The sequence below is a fragment of the Peromyscus californicus genome, unplaced genomic scaffold, assembly GCF_007827085.1.
Source record: "Peromyscus californicus insignis strain IS unplaced genomic scaffold, ASM782708v3 Scaffold_15__1_contigs__length_86483966, whole genome shotgun sequence".
Classification (NCBI taxonomy): domain Eukaryota; kingdom Metazoa; phylum Chordata; class Mammalia; order Rodentia; family Cricetidae; genus Peromyscus; species Peromyscus californicus.
The window spans coordinates 18,239,914-18,262,107 of NW_026294447.1; positions in this window are offsets into that span (position 1 = coordinate 18,239,914).

Below are 22,194 nucleotides of genomic sequence, written 5' to 3' on the forward strand. Positions count from 1 at the left end.
AGTTTTCCCTCTTTGGTTTTTTGCCTAAAATAAAACACAGAAGATTTTAGGCAACAAACTATCAGAACACATATCTTCTCAAAGGCATTACCTTCCACATGGTCACTTCTTCCATAAAAAAACACTCACTGGGGAAATCTTACATGGTCCCACCCTCAGATTAAGAGCTATAGGCAATTAACAACTATGCCTCAGGAAGAATTGGTCTTCCCATAGATAAGCCCTCTAATTAGTTTAGTTTTCCAATACTAAGTACTTGGTCATAAAAAAATGTACATACAAGCAACACAGATGAGCTCAACAAGCTGTACTTATATATTTATTCAAATATACCAATAAATATATATTTACACATTTGTTCATATGTATTTTTTCCATATGTGTATATAAAGAAAAAGGTTATGAATTTTTGGAGGGAGAGAAGTGTTTGGGAGGGATTGGAGGGAGGAAGCAGCGGGGAAGTAATGTCATTGGATTTTATTGGATTTTAATTTTAAAAATCTTAATACATTATACAGTGACCTATTCCATGTCTAAATGCAGCTCACTGAAACTAAAAGAATCAAGTTCTTATTATCTTAATGCCACTGCTTCCCACCCCAACTCAGCTGTCAAATGTAATCTCCAGTATAACAGTGCCCCAGTGTAGGGAGGTAGCACCTAGTGAGAGGGAATGGGTTAGTTCTTAAACACTCCCTAAGATAGATTAAGGTGGTTATATTATCCTCACAGTAGGTCTGCTGGCTCTTGCCTTTCTCTTTTTCTTGCTCTCTCCTGCATACCTTCTTCTCAGCCTCCTTTATACCATGAAGTCATGTAGGAAGAGATTCCTCATCATAACTTCAACCAGCTGGCCTCTAGACCCTAGACCTTCCAGCGTCCAGATCTGTAAGAAACACATTTCTACTCTTTAGGAATTACCCAGAGTCTCATGCCTAGAAGCTACCTCCAAGAGACCTTTAGTGAGAATGTCTTTAGAATTTCCTTTTTAATGCAAATGAGTCATTTCTGTGGTCTTACATAGTGGAGACAGTTCCTTTTAGTTAATTGACCTTTCTTGTTTTCTTGTATTTTCAGCTGTTTGGCTGGTGAGTTTAAACTTCAGAATTGGTTGTTTTGGGGGAGGTGTGGAATCAGCATTCTTGGATCTATTACACAGAAGTGCCTGGACCAGTGGGGATTCAGGTTCCAAAAAGGATGTGTAGAGTGGACCATGGGTGCAGAGACCAGAATAGGATCTGAGATTGAATTGGGTTGGCTGCCAGCAGCATTTATGGAAAAAGAATACACCTTTTATATTCTGGAGTTGCACAGATGATTAAATGGGAGAACGGGGGCATGTGAGCTCGGTGTGGCTTGAGATCAGGCATTGAGAAATCTAGCATTGACCTTGACAATAGACACCAGCCATATGTTAACAGAAGGACCACAAGTTCTTCTTGCCAGAGATAAGAAGAATGGCTGCTTTAAGCAGGAACTTTCCTCAAGCCCTGGGAGAATAGAGTCCCTTATCCAAATGCCTTACCTTGGGAAAAGGACTTCTGGGCACTAGACAATGCTTATCCCCTTAAGGTGTTGTGCCCTGGGCTTGAGACCCCCAAAGAGACCACCAGAGACACAAACTCACCAACATGCAAAAGCAAGGTTTATTGAAGATAGAGGAGGTGCCCTGCCCCTCTGCAAGCTCATTTTTTAAAGGCAAAAACCACAAGGTTACATCATTTAGGAGTGTTAGTATGGATACAATTCTGATTGGCTCAAGTTTTAGGGGCTTTTCAGAATTTCTGTGCTATCTTACTTTGTTGTTTTAACTGGTTGTTTGTCAAAATTTATAGATTACCTCTGGCATTGGGGCATTCTATGGTTAATCAATTCTTACCAGATAGTCCTTTGAACATCCTGACTTTGTACTTTGACCATCTCCGGCATTGGGGCATTCTGTGGTTAATAAGTTGCTACCAGATGGCTCTTCAAATATCCTGACTTTGTCCTGGGACCTGTGTCAGCAGCTCTGAGAATTTTGAAATTCAGACCTGTTTCAAGCTGGGGTGAGGGGCTTGCTTGAAATGGGGGTGCTTTGGCTCTTCAAAGAAATGAAAATTGCTCTTAAATTGTAGTATAGTGCCTTGTCCCCAGAAGAAGTCCTTCTTATCTGGATGCTGGATGGTCTAGGGTCTAGAGGCCAGCTGGTTGAAGTTCTGATGAGGGATCTATTCCTACATGACCTTATGGTATAAAGGAGGCTGAGAAGAAGGCATGCAGGAGAGAGCAAGAAAAACAGAAAGGCAAGAGCACTGTAGTAGGCTTACTCTAACTACAGCAGACCTACTATGAGGATAATACACCACCTTAATCTGTCTTAGGGAGTGCTTAAGTACTAACCCATTCCCTCTCATTAGGTATCATCTCCCTACACTGGTGCACAAATGTATTGATTCCCTAATTGTATCCCTTTGTGTCTTAGTCTTACTATATGGTCCTGTTTCCCTCACAAAAGGGAAGGTCCTGATGTCTTACTCTTTTCCCATTATAATGTACCATTCTAAGTTCTCTATATATTTATTAACAGAACTCTTGCCCTTAATGGCCTCAGGCTCTGGATCTGAATTGTAGGCATTTTATCCTCAGGATCAGGTGTGTCTAGTAAATCTCTAACATTCTTTTTCTTGGTGTAATTAGGAGGGGACATGGGATTTCTGGTTCCATGGTGGCAGGGATTTTTTTCCAAAGAATTATTTTGTTTAAAGAGGCTGCTGTTGTACACATTTTAATCCTTTACCAAAGCCCACACAAAATTTCCCAAAGAGAAAGCATTAATAGTGAAAATCATGAAAGTGAAAAGGTGCTGGAGAAGTGTGGTCTGCAATGTGAAAATGCTGAAACTGTCCAGCAGCAATGGTCACAATGCTGTCCATGCTGCAGAATAACATTTACATACACTTATTTCTTCTGTGTACTCACAGAAGGAAGATATTCTTAACTTGACTATTCAGCTATTTATGGGTGTAAAATTTTTTTTCAAGTAATACAAGGGAGTCTGAATATTATGACAATCTAAAATAAGTTCATTAATTTTCTACTCAACTTGGTAGAACCTTGTTCTTATATACTTCTTGTTCTATATAATTTGTGGGAATATAAAATGATGTGTAATTGAGTTTTTAATGTTTTTTGATTGCTTTGTATTTTTTTATCAGTAATCTTGAAGAAATTCTGCAAATATAATTCAGAAGCAAAAAGATGACTGAAAGATCTGAATAAATGGTAGGGCTGGACATTTCCTAAAATTTGTTGTAAAATTTTTTTAAAAAGTAATTTACTAAAAATTTCTTACATTGACTATGAATAACTTTTCTTTGAAGTAATTGCATTTGTGCCAAAACGACTATTCTAGCTTATCTCATGCCAACTTGACACAAACTAGAGTTACCTGAAAGTGGAGGACTTCAGTTGAGAAAATGCCTCCATAATACCCATCTGTGAGGCATTTTCTTTTCTTTTTTCATTTTTCTTTCTTAAGAAATTTTCTACTCACTCTACATACCACCCACAGATTCCATCTCCTCCCTCCTCCTACCCCCCAGCCCTCCCTCCCAAGTCACCCCACATCTCTACATCCCCAAATCAAGGTCTCCCATGGGGAGTTAACAGAGCCCAGCACACTGAGCCTAGGCAGATCCAAGCCCCTCCCCACTGCACCAAGGCTGCGCAAGGTGTCACAGCACAGGCACTGGACTCTCAAAAGCCTGCTCGTGCACCAGAGTAGATCCCGATCCCCCTGTCTGGGTGCCCCCAAAACAGGTCACCAGAGTAGACCAGTCCAGGCACCCTCTAGACCACTGCCAGCACTCCCAGGTGATGTCATCCTTGTGGATTCCTAAGAGCCTCCTTGGCACCCTGCCTCTTCCTATTCCCATAATGTCCTCATCTGTCATCGTATCTCCCTCCCTGCCCTCTCACTCTGTCCCTGTTCTAGCTGGACCCTCCCATTTCCCTATGTTCTCATCCTCCACTCCTTGCCTTCCGCCACCCCCTCAACTCCCAGTCCACTCATGTAGATCTCATCCACTTCTCCTTCGCTGGGCCATCCATGTGTCCCTCCTAGGGCATTTTCTTAATTAGTGATTGATGATGGAGGGCCCAGCTCATGGTGTTTCAGGCAGCACCAGGGCTTGTGGTCCTGACTTCTATAAGAGAGCAGGATGAGGAAGCCATTAAGCAACAGACCACCATGGGCTCTCTATCAGCACCTGCCTCCAAGTTCCTGCCCTGTTTGAGTTCCTGTTTTGATTTCCTTCAATGGTGGACTACAATGCAGAAATGTAAGCCAAATAAACCTTTCCTCCAGAACTTGCTTTTGGATCATGGTGTTTCATCACAGCAATAGAAAGCCTGACTGAAACAATGATTAAAACCAACAGTTCTATTGAATGTGTGAAAACTGTGGTGTGTGTTTGATAAGTGTAGTGGCTTTGGGAGGAGAAATAGATGTTTCCCATGATCATTCCATGGACTTTTACTTGAGGCTTCTCTTCTCACATCCATAAAATGTGTCTGATCTCTCCAAAGCTGGCGAACTTCCAATGAATAAACAGTAAATAGACTTCCATTAGATGAAAGGGATAAGTATAGAAATTGTTAATTGGGCCTCTTCTGTCAAGGAGATTTTGCTTCCCTATTTCCAGTCCTATTTGCCATTCTGGTATGTACAGCGGAGTTCTGGGAATTGTGGAAGGATGGGAGTAGGAGTCTTCTGCTGTTCTTCAGGGCTCTTTCCAAACTCACTGTTCATGTTGCACTTTTTAACTTTTATGGCAACGACTCCTCAAGTATATTATTTCTTTTCCTAAAGTGTTGTGAATATGTTCATGCAATCTTATATACTATATAAGTCTTATACTCTCAGCCAGCCCTGTTCTCTTCTTACCAGCGGTAGTACCTGTTTTCTCTAATTTTAGTGAGATTTCTAAAGAAGAGAATTTCCAATGTGAACAATCTTGTTGTTTTAGGAGATAGTTAACTAAGATAATTCAAATTTTAGAACTAAGATAATTCAAAATTGTATATATATTTATAAAATCCATAAATGTGTTTTTATTTTTAATTATTGTATATCATTTGTACTTAATACTGTTGTGGGTATCACATAATTATATTATTATTATATTAGAATACTTGTATCACATATTGATTAAACAAAATAGTGTCAGATTCAGATTTGTAAGCAAATGAAAAAGGGATGAATGATTTTCCTAAAGTAGGGAAAGTAAGAAGAGTTTAATGAGTAAACTATGTTCAAATTCATTCAGATATAAATTACAAGGTCTTGCTTAAAACCATGTCTAAATATCATACCATCAGAAAGACTCTACTTTGTAGGAAAATTATAAGCTTTTCTTCTGAACATGTGAAAGAAGACCTTTCAAACTCCTTTAGAAACACATGACATTTCTTTAGAAGATATGAAATTCTCTAGTCAGACTTTAGAGACCCTGAAAAGGCCTTGTCACCACAGTGGAATACTATTTAAAATGGAAATTATGTGAACATAAAAGGAAATAAATACTCAGTTTCTCTCATGCTTGACTTTTATCCAATCATACAGTTAGTATAATTGTTATATTGGACTAACATACTAAATTCAGATATCACACATCCTAATTCATCTTCAAAGGAGAAATTACAGAGCATACAGCTTGAACTTTTCCACACTATTTTCAAAATGGCAGAAAATTTCTGTGGAGAATTACATTGAACGTTTGATGAGAATCACATCAAATCTGTACATTGCTGTTGGTAGGGTGGCTCTTCTACAACATTAATCTTACCAGTCCATGGGCATGGAAGATCTTTTCATCCTCTGGTATCTTCTTCACTTCTTTCTTCAGTGTTTTAAAGTTTTCATTCTATAATATTTCATATATTTGGTTAGGTTTATTCCAGTATATTTGTTATTCTATTGTAAATGGAATTATTTCCTTCTCAATGTATTTGGTGTGGGTATACAAGAAGGCTATTTATTTTGTGTGTGTGTGTTCATTTTGAATTCCACTACTTTGCTGAATGTGTTTACTTACTGTAGGAGTTTTCTGGTAACATTTTTGGGTGTCTTTTATGTATAAAATATTGTGTGCTAATAAGAATACTTAGACTTATTTTTTTCTTGTTTGTGTTCCCTTTGTCTCCTTCACATATTTTATTTTTCTAGCTTACATCTTAATACCAGGTTTAACTGAAGGAGAGAGTGAGCATCCCTGTTCTTGGTTATAGTGGAAATGCTTTGTTTTTTTTCTTTTCTGTTTAGCATTGTGTTGGCTTTGGACTTACTTTATGCTACCTTTATTATATTGAGATACATTCTTTAATTTCTAGATTCTCAGGAATTTTATTCTGAAGAACAGATATTATATTTTGCCAAAAGTCTTTTCTGCATCTAATAAAATGATCATGTGATTCTGTTCTTTTCTCCCATATCTAGATGCTATATTTAAACCTTGAGATGTATGTGTTTAAATTGGAAGTTCTGTAGACATATACTAAACTAGAAAGCAATATCATGCAGAAGATATTTCAATAAAGTGGGGATGGTACACAGGTGGTATAAAGGGAAGATAAATAATGGAACAGAATGAGTTAAAACAGATAAATGATAGGACAGCAGGATAGTGGAGTGAGTATGGGGATGGAAAAATAGCCCTAAAGACTTTTGAAAATGTCATATGGAAACATACTACTGTAGAAGCTTCTTAAAATGCCTACACATATAAATGCAGTTTACCCTATAACTGTTGGCAGTAGATTGGGAGGACCTGACCCTCCAAGTCACCAGATGCTATCAAATATAAACCTCACTAAGAGGTATGAGTTACCTTTTGTGAAGCTATTGGTTCAGTGGAGACTCACAATCACTCTACAAACTACATAACTACTGATTTTGTTTTTTCTTGCTCTCTGTAACATGATGGTAAGACCTTACAGCTAAGGACACCACATATTTGAGTCACAGGACATGGAAAAACAAACTAGAACTGGCTTGTATTCTTTGTTAGTGTTGACTAGCTTCCATAGTGGTAGATGTTTCTATTCATAATAATGGAGAAGAAAAATTATAAGCAGTCTTATCCAGATGTGAATTCTGTGAACTGTAATTATCAATGGCTAGTTAACCTCACTGGTGCAATATTGGCACAGATGCAATGGAGATAACCAATTTCTTTCTAATTAAATCATGCTCAACAAAATGAAATGCATGTCTGCTGTACTGAACCGGGCCTAAAACCTGTTGTTGGCTATGCAAAAGGCCCAGGAATGAATATAATACTACTCAGTCTATTAAATTGACATATTATTAAACTGTCTCCTAAGTTCTTGTCTTTATATCCATAGATTAATGCATCTCTCAACCCTGTCAAAGAAGTGTCTTTTTTGCAATTAGATGGTGATTAATACAGCCTTACAACTGGTCCACAAAGAATTTATTTGAAAGGTTCTGTATGTGTTAAAGCCAGATAGTAAGCTACTATAAAGCAAATCTATCCTTATATTGTATGTAAGTTCTTCAGCAGTTAACAAGAGATATGACCCATGATCAGTGCCAAGTAAACTTTAATAGAAATAACATTGTCCTTTGCATTGAGAAAAGCCATGGTCAGTTAGGGAACATTAAGATGGCCTTGCCTTCCAGAAATGAGAGTGTGAAGTAAGAATTGTGTGAAATAATACCAGATTGCTCTATATTTTGGTAATTTTTTAAGAGAAAGGAGTGGATCATTAAATGGTGAAAAAATCAGAAAACAAAATTAGTTGGTAAAAATATTTCTGTGACTATTTTAACAAGTCTCATTTCTAAATACTGTGACTGTAGCAATACGGAAAGAAAATTACACAATTCAAAATAATAGTTTATTATAGTAAATACTTCTGTATTAATAGTAATTAACCATCTGCAGATTTCATATCAGAAACAGAAACTCATGATAATTCTGTGCTCACTAAGGCATGCAAATGCTATTATTTACTCATTAACACATTAGTTTAATGTTGTTCCTTTAATTACCAAATTCTGAGATATAAATTATCTGAAGATTCTTCTCAATCTATCAAATATCTATTTGTTCACAGATTGATTAATTTAAAATTCTTCTAGAGAGAAATAAATCTTTGGAAACCACCTTACCTTTCATATTTTCTTGCCAAAAAAAAGGAAATTTGCCACCAATGATTGAGTGACACCACACTCTCCAGAAGACAGTAAAAAATGTATTTACTTCATATCTGAGAAATCTAGCTCAGATTCTTCTGAAAGGCAGAAAGCCTCTAAAACCTAAAAACTCCTAGAAACATGCTAAACACAGTAATATAACCTGTCATCACTATATTGCTGTTTAAAGATATTGCCTCAAAAGAACATTTATAAAACTCTTAAGTTGGTAAATCAAAATGCTTCACTTTTCTCCATGAGTAATGAAATTGATATAATTTCTGTTCTAAGTATAGAGCTATGTATATGGAAGTTGAGTGTGAGAGATGAATTTTTCTAGATTTATTTATCTTTATTTCTTCCTCTGAAAATTTTGCTTCTCTATTTTATAAAGAGGATAAGGAAGATATATTTCAAGGACTTGCTGCTGACTTATTCATGAAAGTCAATTATTTCCTTATAGAATCAATCATAAAATTTTAAAACCCACAGTGAAAAAAATAAAAGAACATGCAGATTGTTAAAATTTCAAGATTTTATTAAGAATACTTGTTCTTACCCTTTACTTTACAGCTAATATCCACTTATGAGTGAGTACATATGTTTGTCTGTCTGGGTCTGGGTTACCTCACTCTGGGTGATGTTTTTCTAGTTCTATCCATTTGCCTGCAAATTTCATGATGTCATTGTTTCTTTTTACTGCTAAGTAATACTGTACTGTGTAAATGTACCACATTTTCTTTATCCATTCTTCTATTGAGGGACATTTTGGTTGTTTCTAGGTTCTGGCTATTACAAATAATGCTGCTATGAACATAGTTGAGCAAGTGTCCTTTAGTAGGATTGAGCATCCTTTGGATATATGCCCAAGAGTGATATAGCTGGGTCCTGATTTCCAATTTTCTGAGAATCCATCATACTGATTTCCAAAGTGACTGAACAAGTTTGCACTCCCACCAGCAGTAGATGAGTGTTCGCCTTACTCCACATCCTCTCCAACATAGGCTGTCATTATCATTTTTGATCTTATACGTTTTGACAGGTGTGAGATAATATCTCAGAGTCATTTTGATTTGCATTTCCTTGATGGCTATGGATGTTGAACAATTCTTTAACTGTATCTCAGCCAATTAAGATTCTTCTCTTGAGAACTCTGTGTTTAAATCTGTAGCCCATTTTTAATTAGATTATTTTGTATTTTGATGTCTAGTTTCTTGAGTTCTTTATATATTTTGGAGATCAGCCCTCTCTCATATGTGGGGTTGGTAAAGATGTTTTCCCATTCTGTAGACTACTGTTTTTGTCTTAGTGTCCTTTGCCTTACAGAAGCTTTTCCACAGCCCCAGGGAAGCTAGGAAACCAGGAAAATGCAAAGTGAAAACACATGGATTTCTCAGGAGAAGGAAAATAGATAAGATCTCTTCACTAAACTGGCGGTGAGGATGGAAGGGAGGGGGTGGAGAGGATGAGAACATGAGGGATTAGGTTGGTCGTATTGGGAGCAGGATGGACAGGGAGAGTAATGAAAGAAATATCTTGAATAGAGGTCATTTTGGGATTAGAGAGAAATTTTGTACCAGGAAAACTCCCAGGAATCTACAAGGAAGACCCTAGCTAAGACTCCTAGCAATAGTGGAGAGAGTGCTTGAACGGGCCTTCTCCTGTAATCAGATTGATGACCACCCTAATTGTCATCAGGGAAACTTCATTCAGTAACTGATGGAAGCAGATGCAGAGATTCACAGCCAAGCACTGGCCAAAGCTCTGTGAGTCCAGTTGAGGAGAGGGAGAAGGGATTGGATGAAAAAGAGTGATCAAGATCATGACAGGATAAACCACAGAGACAGTTGTCCTGAGCTAGTGAGAGCTCATGAACTCTGGACCAACAGTTGGGAGCCTACATGGGACCAACCTAAGCCTTCTGATTGAGGATGACAGTTGTGCAGCCTAGTCTGTTTGTGGGGCCTAGAGCAATGGGATCAGGACTTGTCCCTGACACCTGAGCTGGCTTTTGGGAACCTGTTCCCCATGCTGGGATGCCTCACCCAGCCTTGCTGCATGGAGTAGAGCTTGGTCCTACCCCAACTTGATATGCCATGCTTTGTTGATATCCATGGAAGGCCTGCTACATTCTGAATGGAGGAGGAATAGATGGGGCGGGGGATAGATGAGAAGTGAGGAGAGGGAACAAGAGGGGAGGAGGGAGTGGAAACTATGGTTGGTATGTAAAATATGTGTATCAGGCATGGTATGTAAAATATGTGTACCAGACATGTGCATGGTGCACATACATATTGGCTTCTATACTGAAAATAATATAATCACATTATAAATAAGACTACAGAATATGAGACAGTGTATGCCATATATATGTAAAGGGGTTAGTATTTCAAATATAAATTTGGAACTCCTATATATCAGTAACATAAACAAAGACTAGGCAAAGGATTTGAATAGGTATTACTCTAAAGAAGACATAAAAATAGCCAAGATAATAGCAAAATGTAATCCTAAATCACACCTATGCAAATATGTATTATTTCAAACAAGACAAATGTTAGTAAGTTCATGGGAAAATTAAGACTCTTGCGTCCTGTTGGTTGGAATGTAAAATGGTGTTACCATTTGGTGAAACCCTAGGAAGGTTCATCAAAGGTTAAATCACAGCAACTCTTTGAGGCTAGAGCTATAGTTCAGGGCTAATGAGCTTCACTAGTCTGGCACGGATGAGGTCTTGTATTCAATCAATGACAATGAACACATACTATTCCATTTCTAGTTATATGTCCAAAGACCTACACTTGTGTTCACAATAGTTTTTATTTTTAGTTAACATAACCTAAGTTTATTAGGAAGAGAGACTCTCAGTTGAAGAGTTGTCATGATTAGAATGAACTGTGGACATATTTGTGAGGCATTATCATGAACACTAACAGATTTAGGTAGTCCCAGCCCACCACTGTAGGTGGTAACATCTCTAGGCAAGTTTGCCTGGGATGCATAAGAAAGCTAGCTATACACAAGCTAATGAGCAAACCTGCAAGCAGCATTTCTTTACTGTCTCTTCAGTTCCTGCTGAAGTTCCTGGCCTGCCTTTCCTCAGTGATAGACTTTGACCTAGAAGTGCCACCTATTAAAGCCTTTTTCTCTTCAGTTTCTTTTGGTCAGAGTGTTTTATCACAGCAATAGAAAATGGAACTAGAACAATTTGCCCTAAGCATCTGAAATAAATAAATAAATCTCATAGTGATTGCAGCATTACATGCACGTCTAAGATATGGAACAACTCAAATGTCCATCAACAGATTAGATAACGCTGGATATAAATACTAAGAGTATTACTCAGCTATACAAAAGAGGGACATTTTATCATATGCAGGAAAATTGTGGGTCTGAATAGATTATAGTATGTAAAACATACCAATCACAGAAAGACATTCACTGCACAAATCTTTTATATAAGGAATCTATAATAGTCAAAGATGGAGAAGTAGAAAATATTATAGTGTTGACCAAGGGAAGAAGATATATTTTTAAATAAATGTAAAGTTAACATTATGGAAGATGAGTTCCAGAGGTTTCTTGTGCAGCACAGGCCTTTAGATGACAATAGGGATTGAGGATTTAATTTTATCAGTAGGTCTTAATGCTGTATCCATAGTAGAAAACAACCATAGGATACTCAAGAAAGATTTTAAAAGTAATGGCTATTTTTAATATCTTGATTGTAGTGACACAATGTTAATTCCACTGTTCAGGAATAAGGCCCCCTACCACAGTTGAAAGTCAATATTGAAGAAAACTTAAATTATATACTGGCCAGGTGGATGGATTCTCTGTGCAGGTCCATCTCTGGTTTCCCAGAAAATGGCCCTGAGTCATGGTTTGCAGGGCCTTAAATATTCCCCATCAGGTCTAATCAGGAACAAGCATACATCCAGACATATTTCCTGCCCATGTACCTCCCACTCACATGTGATCAAGCGCATCTGGTGTAGGGTTAAACAAACTTGTCTGGCAGAGTGAAAACATGTGTCTTCTTATCTCCCATAAACAATAGCTTTCAAGATTTCAGGAACTATCTGCTGAGCAAGGGACTTGCAGATCAGAGGCATTATTGTTCCATCGTGTCTTAGGCATAGTAGTTAAAATTTAAAATGTAACTTTGGCTCTCACAATAATAATAGATGCGTCTAAATATATGTGGTTGCATATATTAATCAAACACCGGTTTTTACACATCTAAGTTGTACATCTGGAATAGAAACAAAGCAAATTGTCTTTGTTGGAGTACTAAGTTTGTGGAGAATAACCCATAGTCTTGGCAACAGCCCGGGTTGTTTGGGGGTTCCCATGAGATCACTTTGGACATACTTGCAGCTTCATTTCATGAAAAAAATATGGCCAGTGGGAGCTCTGTCTCCTCCATTATTGCCAACTTCACTTAGATATCCTTCATATATGTGTATATTTAAGGAAGCTTGCACTTTATTATGTTTCCAAGCTACTTCTCAAATGGCCTTTAATTTTATCTGTCTCTCACCATATTTCCCCATTTGTACCCCTCGTCCCTCCCTCCCTGTGCTTGATCTTCCAATTACAACATCTCCCTCACATCTATCCATAAATATCTATGCTATTTCTGTGTCCTAGGGAGATCTAGTTCCCCTCTACTACCTTATTCCATACGTATCCTCTGTGGTTATATGGTTTGTAGCTTGGTTTTCACTGACTCAACAACTAATGTCCACATATAAGCAAATGCATATCATATTTTCCTTTCTGGGTCTGGATTACCTCACCCAAATAATTTTCTCTAGTTTCATCCATTTGACTCCCGAAGTTATGATTTCATTTTTATTGGCTATGTAATATTCTATTGTATAAATGTACCATAGTTTCTTTATTCATTCCTCTGTTGACATATATCTAGGGAATTTTCAATTTCTGGATATTATGAATGAGCAGCAATGAACACAATTAGGCAGATGTCTCTGTGGTAAAATGAAGCATCTTTTTAGCATATGCTCAGGAAAAATATAGCTGGATCTTGAGGTAGATTAATTCTCATCTTCCTGAGGAACCATCAAAATAATTTCTATAGTGGATGTACAAGTTTGTAGTCCCACCAGCAATGGATGAATGTTCCTCTTGTCCAAAGCACACGTCAGGTCTATCTGATAGGGGTTGCATCAATTCCACAGATGTACCCCTACCCTGGAAATATTAGATTAATGATGAACATCAGTCCCCCAGCAGGGAGGCCCAAGGAAAAAGATTATTTACCTCCTGGTTGGCCTCCAAAAGGTGTTTTATATGACTGTAAATTTTGACAAACTGAGAGGAGCCATCTAGAGGCCAGATGAATATCCTGCTGAGTTCCTGGCCTGACACAGAGGTGCTCCTTCAGTATATCAAGCTGGATGCTAATTCTCAAGAGGGCATGATTGTCCTCAATTCTCACTTGCTTTCCCAGTCAGCCCCAGATAGTGGGGAAAAAAAGCTTTAAAAGATTTGATAACGCCCCTCAACCCCCTCATACAGACCGACTGAACAAGGCCTTTACGGTGTTTAATGGAAGGGAAGAGCAGAGAAGGACTGGTTAAGGCTTCCTGTGGTCTATAGAAATAGCACCTCTGGCATCTGACTTGAGGTCATCCCTGAAGAAAAAGGAGCAACAATGGACTCCACCTGCAGTCTTCTTCAACTGTGGAAACACCAGTCACTGATGAAGAACTGCTGTCATCTCACCTGCTGGGACACTGGAGGGTCAACTGCCTTTCTTCACCTTGCCAAGCAAGTCAGTCCCCCAAGTTCCACCTCCACAGGAATATTGTTTAGATCTTCTGGGCCTGCCACTGAAGACTGATGCAGACCTGTGACATTGGCACCTGCAAAACCATCAGTATTATCACAGAGGAGCCTAGGGTGATTGCTCAGGTACCAGGTAAGTCTCTTTCATTTTTAATTGAGATAGAGGCTACTTGGTCCATACTTGCTGCTTACTTTAGTAAAGTTTATCTTTGGCTGATCTCTGTGATAGACGTTGATGGTAGGCTCTCCAGCCCAGTATTGGTTCTCTCCTCTAATCCCTCTAGGGTAGGCTGATCTTGTACTCCTTCCTCATTACACCTAGTTGTCCAACCTTGTTATTGGAAAAAATATATCATGACAGAATTATGCTTTTCCTTTTCTTGCATCCCACTCCTTCTGGAACTTTTGTTAGTATCTTACCCTTTAAGGAGCAACACTCTTATTCGGCTTTTTTTTAAAAATACAAGTTGAGTGTATTTTCTTATTTTATATCAAGTAACTAAATTATGACAGTCATGGGAAAGAACACAGGGAGTTTTTGACAGATACAATCTTTTTGGTTCTCCATCTGGGTAAAATTCAAAAGTTGATATTCTTTTCAAAGAGGCAAACCTAATCATTACCTTTGTTTCAGTAGACTAATAGTTTAATATTAGACAGTATGGTGGTTCACACATTTGCATATTTACTCAACAGGGGAAGGAACTGTTTGAGAAGACTTAGGAGATGTGGCCTTGTTGGAAGAAATATGTCATTTGGAGGTGACCATTGAGGTTTCAAAAGCCTATTCTAGATCAGGTCTATCTCTTTCTCTTTGCTTGTGGATCAAGATGTAGTTCTCAGCTACTTTTCCAGCACCATGCCTGCATGAACAGTACCATGCTCCCTGCCATAATGATAATGGATTAAGCCTATGAAACTACAAGCAAAGTCCCAAATAAATGCTTTCATTTATGATGGTTGCCTTGGTCATGGTGTTTCATCACAACAATAGAACACCAATTAAGACAAACATTGACTTTTTGCTTGGATAAACGAGAGATGAAATATTAGCATTGCCTGGTAAGAGGCACCCAACACCCGCTAAACAGAATTGTAATCTCAACATACCTGGAGCCTGGCCTACAAGTAGTTTTGGTTTGATTTTTATTTGAGATTAAGAGCACACTTTATTAGCAGTGTTTCAAACAAATGAATGAAATGTAATTCTAGTAAGTCCAAAGTAGACATAGTTGATCAAAGATATTATGAATGGAAATTATTTTAAATGTAAAATATTCTTCTTTCTGAATATATAAGAATAGTATTGATTTCTTTCATCCCATTTATTCACTTCCTTTAAAAAATAAAAAACATAGTTTGCAATTAGTACATCTGTCTATACATAAATATATATTAGAGATTATATATTACCTTATATGTAGGTAGATTACATTATATCTATGGTAATCTAAAGGAAAATGCTTGTACTGCTGAATATATATTAGCCTCAGCCTATATAAATATTTCTTTGAAGTAAATACTTTATCCAAGACAGAACAATAGAAATTACAGTGTGTGTGTGTGTGTGTGTGTGTCTGTGCACGCGCGCGTGCGCGCGTGCGCGCACTCACTCGCTCATGTGTGCATGTGTATGTAGTTATATATAGTTTTAGTAGTAAGGTATACTACTGGATACTTCCATTTTTTAAGCAAATTCTTTTTCTGACACTACAACTTCAGGAAGTACATAAGTATCTTAGAACTTTTGATTACCTTCAGAAAGGTGACTTCTAATTTTGTCTGGAGGTCTGGCAGAATAAAGTTATACATTCAGGAAAGTTTTTCTTTTGTAATCTATATGCTAAATGAAACATTTCTAAAGTTTTTAATTTTCATGAAGAGGAAAAACATACTCTTCCATATTTCACATTGGTAATTTCCATGTCATATTAATTAGTTCTTAGGGTTTTTCTAGACAGTTAATTCCAGTTAGCCCCCTGCTTCTCTGCTCTACTGATTCTTCAACTCACCCTATACACCAAGAGAGAATTTTATTCTCCCCTCCAAGTCACATACAGAAACCAGCAGGCAGTGGCTTCCCCAGTCGTGATTGTAGTTAGCTGGGTGACCTCAGTGGCTGTATGAGTTTCTCTATGGGCAAATTTGGTCATATTTTGTATCTGTCTCAGCAGATCTCTACCCAGCTGGCTGATACCATCCAGTAATCAACCTTGACCTTGAAACTACTCCAAACCAGTTCACCTCCCTAGCCTTGCTGGTCCTACAAAACTGGAAGACTCAGGACTCACTGACCGCTGAAAACAGAGGCATTTGTTTCTTCCTCAATGAAGAATTTGCTACTATATAAATCAGTCTGGCAAGTGGAAGACAGGACAAAAAACTTACATGAATTGGCTTACAAACTATAGACTCCAGAGGCTGACTCCAATGTGGGTTCCCTTGTGCTCCTGCTTGGGCCCCTGGCTCCTCCATATCCTTGGTCCACTAATATCCATTCTTCTTATAATTATAATTATTGCCTGTCTCTTCAGGTTATTTCAGGAGAGAATTAATTACATAACCCAAGCTCAGTAAACCAGATGCTTCTGACAGAATTTCCTAAGGTGTGCTACCATTTCTGGTCAACTTGAGCCCCTGTTTGGATCAATACTCCAGACCCCTCCCAACCTTTTTTCCTGACACCTCCACTTAACAGGAAGTAGCCAGAGGAGGACTGCCATCACACTTGATTGCCAATACAAGGCTGGAATGTTAGGTTACAAAGCTAGCCGCAAAATGATGGTGCTGTATCTCAATGTCCTAAGATGGTGGACCAGGCCCAATAGAGGCTGGATTCTTACCAGGTAAGCAGAAGGATTTTTACTGAGTGAACAGGAACCTAAACTCAGCACTCCACATAAGCCCTGTAGTGTGGGTTTCGATTTTCCAGGAAAGTCACTACTTCCCTTCTCCACCCATGATAGACAACTGCCATGGGTAAAGTGCATCTAGTAAACTCAAAAAGCCAGAATCAGCTCCAAATCCCTGCCTAACTCTCATGTAAGATCCACTTGCTTTCCCAATGAACTGCTGCTCTTTGTTCCTGTGAGACAGCCTAGAAGTTAGCATCCCAATAAACAAGGCTTCACCTATGGAGTAGTCTAGTTTGGTGGTTTCTCTGTACTTGCTTACCCGAGTGTGTGCTGTTTTCCATAAATATGTTCCCCATAGGCTCCAACATTTGAATACTGGATCATCCAGTTGATGATGTTCAGGAAAGTTCAGGAGGCGTGACTTTATAGAAGGTGTGTCATTGGCGTGGGTTCTGAGAGTTTAATGTTTTCCCCTACTCCCAATTTGCTCTCTCTGCTTAGCACTTGCAGACATCTCAGTTTCCCCTTCCTGTGCTCAGGCCTGCTGATTGCTTCTGTACCACCCACTTCTTTTGACTCTTATCCTCTGGTACCCTAAGTACAAATCAGCTCCGAGTTATGTTATTTGCTTCTTGTCTTGATATTTCATAACAGCTACAGGAAAGTAACCAATATATTATGTTTACCTAGACAGTCCAGAATTCATTAGATAATCTGTTATCCAGAGTCTACCTTCTAAGAATAGTTAAATGAGCACAACTTTACTTTAAAAAAAAAAAAAAATGGGACCTGAACAGAGCAATTCCAGAACAGCTACAGACTCAAGAATATGTTGTCATTAACTTGTATTATTAAAGAAATCAACATTAAAACAATCTATACCTTTCTTAAACTTCTTAAATTTAAATGAAAAGCTGAGTATGAATGGGATCACAAGAAACATATTAATGCTTTGAAGTGCTACCGTTTATGTTTACACATATGTGCACATAGAGGAACATGAGTATGTGAAGTATATATTGTCAATGGTGCAGTTTCAAGTCTGTGTGTTGATCTACATTAATAACCAACAATTCAAACTCCAAATAATGATCTTCAACCTACATGTTCTAAACATGGTTTCCAAACTCATTATCATGTTGAAATGTACAACTACCTTTGCATGGTATCTTGCTCTTTAATCCTAGAACTTGGGAAGAGGTGGCAGGAGTAGTAGAAGTTCAAGGACAGCCCCAGCTATGTGAGACTCTGATTCCATAACTTTCACCCAAGATAATGAAAAAAAAAAAGAAAGAAATGATCTATCAATTCTTCCTAAATTGCTAAACAACAGGTACTCCTATAATCTAGACAGGAAAGGACCATTACTTTTTTATTATAAATCAATCAGGATGGGGTTACAAACTTTGTAAATCTTACCAGTAAGAATTTTACTTTAAAAGGCTTGCAAATTTTCATCAAATCTAATTGACTTTTCATTTTGACTGTCTTGTCTTTCAAAGCTTTCTGCAACTTCTTCCACAGCCTCTGCTTCTATCTATTATATTCCATATAATCTGTGTCTACAATACTCCTCATTATTAAAGAGAAACCTATGTACCATCACTGTATAGTTTAGATTTTTCTATCCAATACAGTATTTGATATTTGCTTGTTTGTTTGTTTGTTTGGTTGGTTGTGTTTTTAAGTTTGAGATGTGCTTTTTTGTTTTTATGTTTTGGTTTTACATCATAACAAAAGTTTCTGCTCCTCTCTTCTCAATTCCCCACCCCCAGACATTCCTCTCCACCTATCCCACTCTCTTCCTCCACTGTTTCTCTTCAAATACAGACAGGCCTCCTACGGATAGCAGCCGGGCAAGGGATATCAAGCTGTGGTGAGACAAGGCTCTTCCTCTTCTATTAACGCTGGATGTGGCAATCCAGTAGAAGGAATGGGGCCCAAAAGCTGGCATCAGAGTCAGAGACAGTCCCTGCTCTCACTGTTAGGAATTTCACAAGAAGACCATGTTACACAACTGCAACTGCTTTGATGGGGTTCTGAGGTCAGTCTCACGCAGGTTCCCTGGTTGTCGGTTCAGTCTCTGTGAGCCACTGTGAGCCCGGTGCGGTTGACTCTGTGGGTTTCCTTGTGGTGTCCTTGATTCGTCTGTTTCTACAATCTTTCCTCCCCCTCTTCCATAGGATTCTCTGAGCTCTGCCTAATGCTTGGGTGTGGGTCTTTGCATCTGTTCCCACCAATTGTTGGGTGAAGCCTCTCTGGTGACAGTCGGGCTAGACAGCAATCTATGACAATAACAGGGTATCATTAGCAGTCATTTCATTTATTTTACTTTGCCAGTCATATTTGGTTCTATTCTAGGTCTGTGTGGTATCCCGCCTCTGGATCTTGGCACTCAGGGAAGGGCTGCCTTTCATGGTGTGGGTCTCAAGCTGGGCCAGTCATTTGTTGGCTGCACCAACAATTTCTGTGCTATCTTTACTCCAGCACATCTTGAGGCAGGACAAATGGTGGGTTGAAGGGTTTGTGGCTACATTGGTGTCCCAATCCATCCACTGGAAGTTTTGCCTTGTCACAGGAGATGGCCAGTTCAGGCTCCACATCCCCCATTGCTAGGAGTCTAAATTACACCGAGATTCCATCTTACACCTGTCAGAATGCCTAACATCAAAAACACAAGTGACAGCTCATGCTGGAAAGAATGTGGAACAATAGGAACACTCTTCCACTGCTAAGGGGAGTGCAAACTTGTATAGCCATTTTGCAAATCAAGATGACAGTTTCTCAGAAAATTTGGAATCCATCTACCTCAAGACACAGCTATACAACTCTTGGACATATACCCAAAAGAATCACCACCATGCCACAAGGACACTTGTTTAACTATGTTCATAGCAGCTTTATTCATAATAGCCAGAAACTGGAAACAACCTAGATGTCCCTCAACAAAAGAATGGATGAAGAAAATGTGCATATTATACAATGGAATACTACTCAGCTGTTAAAAACAATGACATTAGGAAATTTGCAAGCAAATGGTTGGAACTAGAACAGATCATCCAGAGTGAGGTAACCCAGACCCAGAAAGATAAACATGGTATGTACTTATTCATGTGTGGATGTTAGCTATAAAGCAAAGAAGAATCATTCTACAACCCACAGACCCAGAGAAACTAAGTAACAAGGAGGGGTCGAGGTGAGGGGAGATGGGTAATGCATGAATCTCACAGTGAAATAGAATGGACACTGCCAGTGGACATGGGGAGGGGCCGGGAAAGGGGAATGGGGATATAACAGGAGGGATCCAGTGGGATAGGATGGAGGGAGACAGTACTGGGAGAGATGACTGGAATCTGGGAGCATCTCTAGGATAAACTAGAAATATAGAGCAATGGAAACTCTCAGGAATCTACAAGGGTGACCATTTGGTTGATTTTTAATGAATCCTTTTTGGCTGCATATGAAAAACCTAGAATATGCCAATATTGAAATATTTTAATTGGGAGTATGGGGACAGGATGAAAATCAACTTCTTGTTTAAGTGTCTAGTTTGTGGATTTAGGGTCCAGTTTGTGGATTTGAGGAATGATTTTTATCACATCTAGTCTTTTGAACACTGAGCCATGGAGCAACAATTTTCTAAAGCTTTCTCTAAATACCATAGTTACTGGGTGACAAGTTTTCACCATTTGTTGCTTAAGTATTTCAGCATAAATTTGTTCATCCCACATTAGTTAATAGCTTGTAATTATCAAAAGTCCAACTTCACCACTTACACAGGACACAAACGAATCTGGATTTGAATGTATTCATGTATGTGTTAGGGGAAGTGTGATGTATGCCCGGTTGAGATAGCAACTGTAACCAACAAAGGAGATAGCAGTGGCAATCAGTAATCTATTATTCTGTTCCACTGAGAAGATAACCTTTTCTTCTATTAAGAAAATCCAGCATTCCATTATAATTTTAGGATGACAAAAATTGTTGCCCCAATAATAAGAGCCAGGACAGAGTGAATACAAACCAACTTCCTCACTAGTACATCAAGATTGTTTTCCTCACAGCACTTCAATCATACAGTGTATCATTGTCAGCCACTAGAGGCTCATGAAAATGCAAAAGCTTAAATTATTCCACTCTAAATCTTAATATGATATGACCCAGTCAATATTTTCAAAGAAATTTATATTCTTGGGGATTTTTCAACAGAAATTTCAGTTTTCAGAAGGATTAGTGGTAACTCATTGTGGAGCTCTGCAAGGGTGCCACAAACATAGAACTAGACTGTTGATTGTGCTTAATGCCACAGTGTTCTACTAGAGACACTTCATCTGTGACTTACTGCAATCTTTGAGGCTCCTTGCAGAACACGATTAGCCATGAAAGCAGTGTATCATGTTCTCATCACTGAAGGGCAATTTTTATTATCTCCAAACTTTAAGATACCTTTGAGGCTTTGTAGTAATCTATGATTTGCAAATGACTTCTACAATGTAAGTTCCAAATATGATGTAATTAGTATGAAATCTAAATATTTTGTGCAAACCCAATCTTATCCTTGATGCTAATTACATCCAAAGCTGTCATAATGAGTTTAGAATATGCAGACTCAGGATGTACTGCAATTCAGTCTTGGACGATGAGATTATTTAGTTCTCTGTGCTTTGAATGGGAATGCTGTGACAGAATTCTTAAATCTATCATATTTGTCAAGTGGACTTCACACCAGTATTCAATCTAAATAAAGATATTTGCATCAAATTGATGAGACAATGTTTGAAATACTGAAATGTTCTAATTTCTCATGTAATTGGGAGGAATAACAAAATAAAATCATTAAATTTTTTTCTGATATAAGAGTCTGGAGAGCTACATATTTATGTGTATATGATTGATATGTGCATATGTCACACGTGTGTGATGCTCACAGAGCCCAAAACTTGATATTAGATCTGATAGCACTGGAGTTACAGGTTATAAGCTACCTGATATGGCTGTTGAGAACCAAACTCGGTGACTCTGATGGAGCAGAGAGCACTTTCAACTCCTGAGCCATCTTCATATGCCCCTCATTTAATATATTATGTACATTATTCTGTGACAACAGATTTTACTTGAAAAAAACAAAAAGATTTCCAATTCAGGTAAAGAGCATTACTATGAGTAGAAAACTATTGCCAATGTTTTATAAATATAAAACATTTTGGACTTATGGATCATTCTATACAGTTTAGGGTAAATTCATATGATATACTTACAAAGATTTTCTAAGGTAAACACACGTTCTGAGATATACTTCTTAGAAATATTAATGAATATTTTATT